Source organism: Stenella coeruleoalba (genome assembly GCF_951394435.1).
Source record: "Stenella coeruleoalba genome assembly, chromosome: 2".
NCBI lineage: Eukaryota > Metazoa > Chordata > Mammalia > Artiodactyla > Delphinidae > Stenella > Stenella coeruleoalba.
The window spans coordinates 137122042-137134723 of NC_137147.1; the positions used below are offsets into that span (position 1 = coordinate 137122042).

At 46.2% G+C, this 12682-nt stretch overlaps 1 long non-coding RNA gene across 1 annotated transcript; it reads left to right on the plus strand.

Moving 5' to 3' along the window:
• Window positions 1-8147: 8147 nt before the first annotated feature.
• Window positions 8148-12351, plus strand: LOC307182676. The gene is made up of 3 exons (XR_013827230.1): window positions 8148-9069; window positions 10034-10186; window positions 12098-12351. It is a non-coding gene; the product is annotated as an uncharacterized lncRNA (long non-coding RNA).
• The last annotated feature ends 331 nt before the right edge of the window (window positions 12352-12682 follow it).

Here is a 12682-nt window from a genome sequence, read left to right on the forward strand (position 1 = left end):
CCCCTTAAGTTGAAGCTAACTTACTTATACCGGTATTTAGGGCTAGATGGGACTCGGTGAAGGTTTGTTAAGTCAATGAACAAGTCTCTTATTGCTTCCTTTCATTCTTCCTAAATATATTTCCAATTTGCTTGGATACTAAGATGGCTTCAGTAATACAGTCTGCCTCAGAATTCTATGTTTAGGGTCTGACCTTCTCAGTGGTCATCTCCTTGGGTCTGGGTGATGGGATGTAGCTGTTGAGGGCATCTATCATTCTCCTTTGCTTGGTCCCCAGCAGTGTTATGTACAATTATTTATTTAAGGCTTCCCATCAGTCATTTCTACTGCCCATTGGCTTTGAGGGGGTTGTGGGATAGGGGAAGTGAGAATGTTAGAAGACTGCGGTCTGCATCACTCGTGGGTCACATTTCCTGAGGGTGTTTCTTCTTGGTGTCGTCCAAGCATGGCCCGTCCACACCCACCACCTCTGGTAGGACAACACAATCAGTTCAGATCTGCTAAAACAGTACTGTCTGCTTCCATTGGCAGGTGAGACAAATCCTCTCGGTAAGGCCTTTTTCCACAAGTCCTGACATAATACAGAAGTGGGACAGACCCTATTAGGTACTGCCTTGTGCTGTTGGTTTATGATTTTAAAGTTGATCCCTATTTCCCTGCCTTAGGAAAGCAAAAGTGTATCTAGGACAATAAACTAGTGGTGCCAACCGGAGGCGCATGGATTTGTACACAGCCCTTGGAAGTAAGGGGCATGTTTATAGCCTAATGTCTAGAAAGCATTTTAAAAGGCAGTCTGACTCATAACTTCACACTTACTGTCTTAAAACCTTGGGCTTTCCCCTTTTCAGTGTTCTCTGCGGCCCCCGCAGGCACTGGCATTAAAACCTCACTGATGGGCTTCCCTGGTGGCGCAGTGGTTGAGAGTCCGCCTGCCGATGCAGGGGACATGGGTTCGTGCCCCTGTCCGGGAAGGTCCCACATGTCGCGGAGTGACTGGGCCCGTGAGCCATGGCCTCTGAGCCTGCACGTCCGGAGCCTGTGCTCTGTAACGGGAGAGGCCGCAGCAGTGAGAGGCCCGCGTACCGCAAAAACAAAAACAAAAAAACCTCACCGATAACTGTTTCCTTAGGTACAGCAGTGTGTGTTGCTTTTCCAGGTGGAAAAGAATCTAAGAATAAAGATCATCACACACACACACACACACACACACACACACACACACATACACACACATCCTTGTAACTCTCTGGACTCCCATAGAACCTAACAAAGTAGAACTTGGGTGATAGATACTTGGATGTCAATTAATTGTACCATGTTTTCCCAGCTGTGTCATTCACTTACCTCTTAGATGACCTTTGTTACATCCCTATACCACTCATTCTGTCATTTGATTAACATTTGTATTTAATTTATCTCAAATGTTAGCTTGTATAAACTTATTTTGAAAGGAAACACTGCATCTTTACCATAAATAGAAAACCAATATCAGGTATCATAAATAGAATGTAACTGTAAAAATAAATATACTGAAAACCAAACAATTATTTACCCCAAAATGGAAATAAACAAGGAAATGCAGAGTAATAAAAATCAAGTTGATTCACAAAAACAAGATCCTCAGTGAGAAAAACAGAACGGCTTACAACCAGTCAGTAATAAGAGAATATTAAGCTTAACGTCATTTGATTTAATATGACCGTGTGCTTCTATGTCAGTTAAATTACAATGTCTTTTAGTTTTGAGTGATCAGCACTAAAAATTCCACCTCACATGCGTCCATGGTCAGAAAGGACACCTTACCATTGCCTAGATGGTAAATTTTAAAGATTTAATTTTTATTTATTTTTGGCTGCATTGGATCTTCGTTGCTGCAGGCGGACTTTCTCTAGTTGTGGCGAGTGGGGGCTACTCTTCGTTGCGGTGCACGGGCTTCTCTTGTTTCAGTGGCTTCTCTTGTTGCGGAGTACGGGCTCTAGGTGCCTGAGTTTCAGCATTTGTGGCTCGCAGGCTCTAGAGCGCAGGCTCAGTAGTTGTGGCTCACGGGCTTAGTTGCTCCGCATCATGTGGGATCTTCCCAGACCAGGGCTCGAACCCATGTCCCCTGCATTGGCAGGCAGATTCTTATCCACTGCGCCACCAGGGAAGTCCCCAGATGGTAAATTTTAAAAATTAAAATGTTTTCCTATGTATTTTTTGGTACCTGTGAAAGAATATATGTATTCATCCCTTACTTCATGTGACATTATGAGCCATAATTATAAAATGAACCTACCCCCATCTTAAGAACATTACTAATGAGTGTACCTTCCTCTCTGATTCCCATCCCTGCCTCCCTCCCCTCCCCTCCTCGGGGAAAAATTGTCTTGAATTCCTTTACATTTAAAAATAGTTTAACCACCTATGAATTTCCTGAACAGTATGTTATTTAGATATGCTTGAATAGGAGCTTTTTAAAAAATGCTGTCATACTGTCAGTATCTTCTAGGCGACTGGATAATCAATTATGGTGTGTGTATGCAAGGGGGTGTTGTTTCAAGTGAAAATGAGCACATTCAGACTGCATGTGGCTACTTGGATTAACCTTGTGAGGTAGCTCTCACTCTGCTCAGGCCAGTCCCAGCTTTCACGTTAAGTGGAATTTAAGGGTGGGTCAAATGAAAAGGATTCCCTTTCCTCCACCTTTCACACCTCAATTACTTCCTGTGGAGAAAAGAGTTATAGCTGCCCGAGGCTGCTCTCCTTAGAAGGCCTGCTCGCAAAGTTGTCCCTTGGCTGGCAATGGGGAACTTGGGTTAGGGAAGGGTTCTCCCCATTCCCTGGGAAGAGTGGCTCACTCTGCCTAAACTGTCCAAACAGTATGATTCATGCTGAACACCTGCCTTCCTCCCGGGAGTCAGAATTTTGGTACATGGCAGACAGACGTGCCTATGTGGCCAGCACTCCCTCCCTCCTTCCTCCAATAAGAATCATGGGCACTGAGTCTCTGATGAGCTTCCCTAGGAAACAGCATTTCACATGTGTCAGGACAGCTCATTGCTGGGGAGTGAGGTGTGTCCTGTGTGACTTCACTGGGGCAAGACTCTTGGAAGCTGGGCCAGCTTTGCATCTGGATGTTGCCCCATGCCCCTTTGTCTTTGATGATTTTTCATTGTATCTTTTTGCAGGTATAAATCATAGCCATGAATATGACTGTGTGTTGAGTCCTGTGAGTCTTCCTGGGATCGGTCTTTGGGATCCTGAGACTCCTCCAAACCTTTTTTTTTTTTTCCTGCACCACCCTGAAACCCGAATAGAGGGGCCTTGGCTCTGGGCTTTATACTTTGGAGGGCACTGAATCTCTCTTTTTCTCTCTCTCTCTCTCTCTCTCTGTCTCTCTCTCTCTCTCTCACACACACACACACACCTCTGATACTTGGGATCTGGAGCTCAGGGCTGGCCCAGCAATCTGTAACCCTAAAAGACCAACCCTTATAACTATCACCATTTAGGCCCACGGGAAACCCTTCTGCACATCTCTTGCCTTATGTCCTGGAAAACGCATCAAATCCCATGAAGGTGGAATGCCATACACTTCCAACAATGTCAGAGGCAGGTACCACCTCAGAGAGCCGGAGAATCTGAACAGGAGAAGTGCTTGGGTAAGAGAAAGGCCAATTAATTAACTTGTCACATCCTTCCTCTCAGCTTGAATGCAGTAGATTCTTGTATAGAAAATTATTGTTTCTCGGCATGCCAGACATTCATTTTCTTGTTTCTCTTCATGTTCCAATTCCTGGTTCTGGAGATAAGAATGAACACAGTGTTCACGACACTTGCGCATGGACACTGAAGCATATTTTACTACAGTAAGCAATTCATATGACTCTTAGATTTGTATATATGTGCAGTTCCAGACGTCGTATGTGTGAAGCGTGACGTTAGGTCCTTACGCTGATAACTAGCTGGACCCTGAATCATAGAATTGCAAATTGTTCTATTTTTATAAAAATATTTAATATCTAAATTTTCAAGAAATTAAAAAGTTTCAGCTTTCTTTGAGTACCTTTGGTTAAAATAGTTTGTATTCATTAATTATGACTTATATTTTGCCTTGTAACTTTGGTAGCAATTTAAAATATTTTAGAAGAGAAATAATTTTTACTAAACTCATATTGAATTATAATTTTTCCAATTTTTACATTTATTTTAAGGTATTTTAAAAATGAAAGTACATTCACAGTTATTCCCTTTGTATATACATTTTATTTTGTAATTATTAGATGATTATTGTCAATGGAATAATGTTTTGTGAAAATGAACATACTTGGAGATTTTGCTGAAGTGAAGGCAAAAAATAAAAGAAATAAATATAAAATAATACATGAGCTATGGCTCTCCTTATTTTAATACTTATCCAAATATCACCAGCCCATTAATGGAACAGCCAGATGCACACAGTGATAATTAAGTTCATTTGTCTTCGATGGAAGACTTTCAGTCATATAGAAGCCACAACTTCATTAACTTTTTATGTCTTGTTATGATGAGGATATTTTTGTTGAGGTAGAGAGAGCATAGAGCATCATATCCGATGTAACATTTGGCTTGTGATTTAACTTTTGCCCACGTACACACGTGATGTGTAGCCCTCAGGTTCGGGCAGGCCTGCTTCCTCCTTTCTTTACACACAGCCCTAGAAGGACCTGGGCTCTGGTGTGCAGCGAGTGCCCAGAAGCTGTGTGGACCAGGCCACAGCTGACTCAGTGTGCGTGTGTCTCCAGGACCAAGGTCACACCAAAGCCAAGGGAGGGAAGAGCCCCAGGAACCTCCCCAGATGGCCTCTGTGGGAAGCCTGGAAAAGCTTTCTCTATGAACACCCTCCGGTGTCTTCTGAGCTGGGAACATGGATGCTGGGAAGGCACTCAAGCTGCGGGCCTCGCCGGGGGTTTCAGTTTTAGCTCTGCCACCTTCTGGAGAGGTAACTCCAGAAGGGCAAATTTCCTGAACCTCTCTGATCTTGTTTCAACATGTGTAAGGTGAGAATACTCATTCTCACTTTTCATCCTTGTTGTGAAAACTGGAGGCTTGTGTTTAAAACTCATAGCACGGTCCCTTGGATGTGGCTTAATCCATGTTAACCCATGTTTTTGGACAGTGAAACTGAAGAAAGACGTTAAACAAGAGGCTAAAGTCATCCTGGTGGTTAGTAGAAGGAAGAACCCAGGCATTTTAATGTTCCTTCCATTCGCTGGGCCCTGATGACCCGCCGTTCTTCTAAAGCCCACCTGCTCTCCTGCCCACATCCAGGTTAGGAAGGATGCCTGCCCTGCGAGGCGTCCTGGTCTGAGCACCAGTTCACTTTCCTTGGAATCTAGCTCTGAGGATTTGCAGCCAGGGTGGGCACACACTGGAGGTCCCCTTACCTGTAAGTTATTCCACCAGTAATCAGATTTCTTTCTACTGTGGGGAGCCAGCCTGTGTAAATTCACAGAAACCTGGGAACAGATGATATAAGGGTCACCGGAGCCTCCTTGCTGCCTAAAATGCAACATCCAGGAAAATGATTTCTCTGGGCACATAAGTTACTAGGGTCCCGGGGTAACCATAGCTCAGGCTCTGATAATTCCCTTAATGCTGTGTTCAGTGATGGAGTGTTCATGGCCCCCTTGGCAGCCCGCCTGCGTGGCCCTGCTCTCTGAGTTCAAGAGCCTCAGTGACACCTGCTGTTGCCGAGGGAGGTGATATATGTAGAGGGAGGACGGGCAGAGGGGAGGGAAGACCACTCCTTTCCCAGCCCCTTTTCTTCCAGGCCAGTCTGACTCAGGTTCAGAGACCCTTAGTCCTTCTGGTGAGCCATTTGGAGGGCAAAGACACTTTGAACCATGGCACAAATCACTAGTCATTTGCAAGAGGATAAAATTAGGTACCTACGTCATACTACAGTAAAAAATTCCAGATGGATTAAAGATTTGTGCATCAAATATACAGTACTAACAAATTAAAAGGCAATATAGGACTATGTATATGTAAGATTGTTTCGTTTTACCTATAATCTGAGCTGTCATCCTTTTCTAATAGAGTTTTACAGATAATCTCACATATATAGTCTTACAAGTCCAGGTGGAGGGCATATGTCATATATCTCAGTCTCGATCCTTATATCTCTATGTCTTGGGGTGGGGAAGGCCTTTCTAAGTCTGGCACCAAATCCAGAAGTCAACAAAGAAAAATTTGGCATATTGGACCACCTAAAAATTTAAAAAAGCAAAACAAAACTGTACCATGAAAGGCACCATAAATAAAACATAAATACATAAATGACAGCCTGGGAGAAACTATTTGCTATACATCCTAGCAGGAAAACTGTAAATATCCATACTATAGCAAGTGTTCCTCCAAATCAATCAGAAGCAACATAGATGGACAAATGCAGGATTCACACATACACACACACACTATACAGATGGTCCATTCAAGAAGAAAAAAATGTTAGGGCTTCCCTGGTGGCGCAGTGGTTGAGAGTCTGCCTGTTAATGCAGGGGACACGGGTTCGAGCCCTGGTCTGGGAGGATCCCACATGCCACGGAGCAACTAGGCCCGTGAGCCACAACTACTGAGCCTGCGCGTCTGGAGTCTGTGCTCCGCAACAAGAGAGGCCGCGATAGTGAGAGGCCCGCGCACCGTGATGAAGAGTGGCCCCCGCTTGCCATAACTAGAGAAAGCCCTCGCACAGAAACGAAGACCCAACACAGCAAAAATTAATTAATTAATTAATAAACTCTTACCCCCAACATCTTAAAATAGCAAGAGGAGTTAGAATGAGAAATTGTTTAAAAGAAGAAAAAATTTTTAATTATTTGATATCTAAAACTGGAAGAAAAAACATTGTTTGATCTCACTAATCATTAAAGAAATATGGATGCAAACAACATTGTGGCACTGTTTTCATTTTTGCCTACCCAATTAAAAAGATTGATAGCCTTCAGAACTGCTGAGAGTGAAGAAACGAGCTCGCACACACTGTTGGTAGGAATGAAAATCCTCACAACCTTTTTGAAGGTAATATCTCAATAGATATATAAACTTAAAATGCGCTTACTGAATAACCCCCCTATCTCTCCTCTAGGAATTTATCCTCCCAAACCATGGCATGAATGAGTAAAGATGTAAGTACAAGGGCATTCATTGTACCATGGCTTACAAGAGCAAACATTTGTACAAATTTAAATTTCCACGGCAGAGCATGGTATATCTGTGTAGTGGAATCCTCTTCAGCTCTTAACAAGAAGGTAGATCCGTGTAGCAGGAGGTAACATTTTTCTGAGTATTTGCTGGGCACTGTTCTGAGTGCTTCCCATCATGACCTTGTTTAACTCACTCAGGTCTTCATAAAGTAGATGATGTTGTCATCATCCACACGTTGCAAAAGAGGCACGGAGAGGTTATTAACCTCCACAAGATCACACAGCTGTGCAAAGTCAGAGCTGATATTTGAACCGGGCAGTGAGGTTCCTGAGACACCAACCAGGAAGGAGGGGTCACTGATGAAAGTTGTGTTAAGTGATAAAGCAAGTTGCAGAAAAATATAGCATAACTACATTTTGGTGAAAATACATGTGACTATATATATAATATGTACTATTTATATGTATGTTGCATTACAATAATTATGGAAAGTTTAATTTGGTGGGAGTGATTGAAGGGGCAGATTTATTTTCTTCTGAAAAAACGGTGGGATTAAAAAAAATATAACTAGCTCCCTTCTGTTTTTATTTTTATTTTATTACCCATGCCCACTTGACTTGCATGAAATAAAAATGGCCCAGTCTGGTAACAAAACTACATCCTTGAAAAATAACATATCCTGTTCACACCAGTAATGAAAAATCCCAGTTTGGGAAATACAGCTTTTGATAGTTATTATTTAGCAGTAGATAAATTACTTTAAATAAAGGCTTTAAAAATGATTTAAAAGGTAGTATGTCATCGTCGTAGAAAAGGTGGAATTATAGAGCTGAGAGAGTGAACTGGTCATCTAATGGGTTCCAGGAAGCTGGGACCTCCTGCTCTGTGGTCCCTGCTGCATTTATTTCTCTTTGTTTTCTTCCCAGCATCCTGTTTCCATGACATGCTACTCCAATCCCCCAAACCCAGAGCAAGCCTGGTCAGGGGTGGGGAGTCACCATGCAGTTGAAGAGCCCTGACCCAACCAAGTGATGTCACAGAAGCTGGTCCAGGACGGAGATCCTGTCCATTTGCTGGTGGCCAGAGTCACAGGGTCACAAGACCTCCAGCTGCTTGACTCAAAAGGGCACCCAGGGCACAGCAGGCACTTGGGCTCTGTGGTTCTGTCTGGGGTGATTTTGCTTCCTGAGGACATCTGGCAATGTCTGAAGACACTTTTAGTTCTTACCACTGGGGAGTGGGTGCTACTGGAATCCAGGGAGGAGTGGGCAAGGAAGGCTGCTAAACATACTATAGACCAAGAATTACCCAGCCCCAAATCTCCATAAGGCTGAGATTTCAAAACCTGCCCGCCATTAGATCCCCTTGTCGGTCTTGCAGCAGGAGGGATGGGGTCCTGAGGGTCCCACCTGTGGAAGTTCCTTGGCCGGTATGCCCCTGTTCTAGAGGACAGGCAGGTTTCTCCAAGGCCAGGTGGAGAGAACCAGCCCAGTCCACCCCAGGCGCTGCATTTCCCAGGAGCTGGGAGGAATTAAGTTATAATATATGGACTAACATTGATACAGTGTGTGACAGGTGACAGAGTTCTTCCTCTGTGCTGGGGTTCAGTACAGGCTGGGGTCCTCTGCACTGCCGCCCATATTGTTGGGGTCCTGGACAGGTTGGGGGGAAGGGGAAAGGCTACATCTGCTTCTCATTCTTTCATGAAATGAGTTCCTTGTCATAAACTCCCCAGTCTCCCTTTGATCACAACTCTGACGGTTCAAACCCTTCATGTTATTGCAGGTTCCACTTGTGGGTAGGAGGCCTTCCCCAGCAGATGTGAAGGCAAACATACTCTTTCTCCCCATGCTGTGGTATCCTGGAGACTGGTGAGCCGGAGCTAGGATGCCATGACATCAGGTGGGTTAAGTGTGGGCTTCATGTACCCGATCCATATCATGTAAGCTTGGAGGGAGGGTGGGCAGCAAGGGCTGGCCAGGGAGGCTGGGCATTCGGGAGATGGACAGGGTTCCACGTGTCAGGTACTTCACATATGTTATTTCACTTGCTTCTCATGACAACTCCTTGAAATGGGTTTTATGATCATATCTATTTTTTAGAGGAGGAATTCAAGCTCAGACAGGTTAATTAACTCTGCCAACCTCATGTAACTAGAAAGTTGAGCTCCTGGAAAGGGTGGGGGGAGCTCTCTGGGCCATCATGGGTTCTGCAAGGGCGGATGAGAACTGGACAAGTGTAGACTGGCAGGAGAACCATGGCCCTGGGACACGTTTGTCCTAGGTTAGTGGGCACCGTCACCATGCCATGGAGCAGGGCAGCTTCGGCCTGGGATGAAGGAGTGGGATCACAGTGGCCACTGGACAGAGCATGGCCTCTCTGGGAATTGGAGGAGGTAGGGTGTGGGGAACTGGAAATGATCAATAGAGGGCAGAGGCCACCAAGGTGGGTGCTTAGAAGGGCCTGCAGACCAGAATAGGAGTGGAAATACTCTGAGGGGCTGAGACATGCTCTTCACTGCATCATGTGTGTGCCCTGTGACGGGGAACTGGGGTGTCCTGTGTTAAATAGCATGTGACTCCCTGGGGAGCATCTCCCTTCTGTTGATGTCTGTGGTTAAATGCACTAGCTTCTTGGCTTCTTAGAGTGATTTAGAAAAAGTGCCCCTCTGGGTGGGTGCATAGTTCAGAGTTTGGACTTGCTGTCTGCCCCTTTAGTCAGGTGCTGATGGAGGACAGCTGTAGAGGAGGTCTACAGGCCGGGCAGGGCGTGCGTGACCAGACGAGAGGAACCACGGAGGGTGGGTCGCTGCGTCCAGGCCTTCAGGCGGGCAGGGACTAACTCGTACCTGCATCTGCACGTACAGCTCCTGGACCTGAGCTGGCACAGAGCGTGCCCAGGCAGTGTTTGCCGAGAGGATGAATAGAAGAGGGTCACCTTCCTTTTGACTCCTTAGGGTGAGTCTTCAGCCTTCTTTGGAAGAAGATTTGGAAGTGAGGAAGAGAAAGCTATGGGTCAGGTAAGATGGAGGGGGGAAGCTTGACTCATCATGTCAACTTCATAGTAGATGCTTTTGAATCCTAAAAAAAATAATAGCTGAATGTTCTTGAGTGATGGGTTACCAGGAGCCAGCCACGGTGCTCACCCTTCTGTGATGGGCAGTTTTATATGTCACTCTGCCTAGGCCTGAGTTTCCAGTTATTCAACCAAATGCTAACTTAGGTGTTGCTGTGAAGGTAGATGTCATTAAAGTCCCAAACCAGTGACTTTAAGTAAAGGGGATGATCCTAGGCAAGCTGGGTGGGCCTGATTCAATCAGTTCAAAGGTCTTAAGAGCAGAGCTGAGGCTTCCCTGAAGGAGAAGAAATTCCACCTGGGGCCTGCAGCTTCAGCCGGCGTCTCAGTTCCAGCCGGCCCTTCCTGACGGCCTCCAAGTGGATTTCAGACTCACCCGGCCAGCCCCACAATCACATAAGCCAATTCCTTGCAACAAACCGCTTAGTGTATATCTCCTACTGGTTTTATTTCTTCGGCTGAACCCGGACTAATACACCTTCATATGGATCAATTTATCTAATCCTCGCAAGAACACTGTTAGAGTTGCTGTTGTTGTTCCCATTTTAAACTGGAGCCCAGAGAAGGCAAGCAGGGAAGCCAGGATTCAAACCGCAAGGCTTTTCCCTCCAGAGCCAAGTTCTCAACTGCTGCCCCAGAGAATCTCAGGGAGTGAGTCACGTCCATAGCAGCCAGTGCTAGATAGCCGACAGGCTTCAAGATGGACCGGGCAGTTGTGATCGGCTGACTGGGACGGTGTCGTAAGGGAGGGAGTGGCCGCTACGCAGAGCAAGTTACCGCAGCAGTCGGCCCTGGGGGAAACACACACATCTCGATGTCACCTTCCAACAGCAATCTGTCCTTTCCTCTGAGCTCCCTGACATTCTGAGTGCGCACAGAATGTTCCCTCAACCTTGTATTTGCTTGTATTTTGTTTTAGAGTATCCTCTGGTGGTTGGTTTTCTCACAGGGCTGAGCTTTCTAAAATTCCCTGAAATGTTCACCATCAGTCCTCTAACGGGAGCTCTTTCCTCTGATTCATTCATTCATTCAAAGTGACATTGAGTTACCCTTCTTCACAAAGGAGCCCCAGCTTGCCCAAAAGAAGAAAGTTAGGTGTTGGCTCAAGAGGAGTTCAGAGGCATCTGATGACTTGGCAGGAGTCCCTGGCTGTGCACATGCCACACCTGGATGAAAATTACCCCTCCAGAGTAGCAAGTGAAAGAAAAACCTTTGGGTCCAATGTTTGGAGTGCTGATTTCCCATCGTTTAAAATCATGGAGTAGACGTGAGCTGCATTCGATTGGTCTCCACGTAACAGCTCAGACTCTGTATGCCGACCCCCTCTGCTCCCTCCCGGTTCCCCTGCCCGAGGCCCTGCAGTCCTGAGGGGGGCTGAACACGAACAGACCAGGAGCTGGAGGATGGAATGCGTCCCCTTCTAGCAATGCCTTTTGGAAAATGCAGAGTGGAACACGAGCCAGAGTAGTTGTGTGTGAGGTGGGTGTGGGGTGTGTACACGTGTGTGTACGTTTCTCTGTGTCAGAGGAGGTGTGGGCAGCGGGTAGAAGGAGGGTGGCTTGATAATGAGCAGGGACTGGGTATTTGTTCCAGCCTGAGGGGTAAGGTTTGAAGCCACGGGACAAAACTGGGCTCTGAACTCATGGGGCCTCCAGGAGCGTGGCTGAGGACAGAAAGCTCAGTCCAGAGGGAGCAGAAGAGGGACAGAGACCAGTGCCTATGGTTTAACGACAGTTCCAAGGATTAGAGTATTTTCATCCTTTGTTTCTTTCTGTCTCTTTGTCTCTGTGTCACTGTCTTTGTGTCTCTGTCTCTCTCGTGTGTGTGCCTGACCACTCTTTTTCTTTGGAAACAGGAAAGCAATTGAGTGGCTCACAGAATCCCGAGGAAGAAGAACACTCGGACCTTCTAAAGGCACAGGGACAAAAGGAAGAACCACAAGCAAAATCACTCCCCAGGGCTTCCCTGGTGGCGCAGTGGTTGAGAGTCCGCCTGCCGATGCAGGGGACACGGGTTCGTGCCCCGGTCCGGGAAGATCCCACATGCCGCGGAGCGGCTGAGCCCGTGAGCCATGGCCGCTGAGCCTGCGTGTCCGGAGCCTGTGCTCCGCAACGGGAGAGGCCACAGCGGTGAGAGGCCCGCGTACCGCAAAAAAAAAAAAAAAAAAAAAAAAATCACTCCCCAGAACTACTGCTGACGCCCTGCTGGCTCCTGGGTGTCACCCAGTGGCACTGCGGCTGTACAGCTGGTGGACCCAGGTTGCTGCCCAGACCAGAATCAGGGAGACCCGATTCATAGACCTGGCAGACCTCTGCTGGGAGACTTAGGGGGGGGTGACATGAGTCCTCACAGGACCCACCAGCTGGCTAGGTGGGGTCAGCTAGAGACAGCTTTAGGATTCTGGTTTATTGCTGGAAATAAAAGAGACAATGATGGTCAT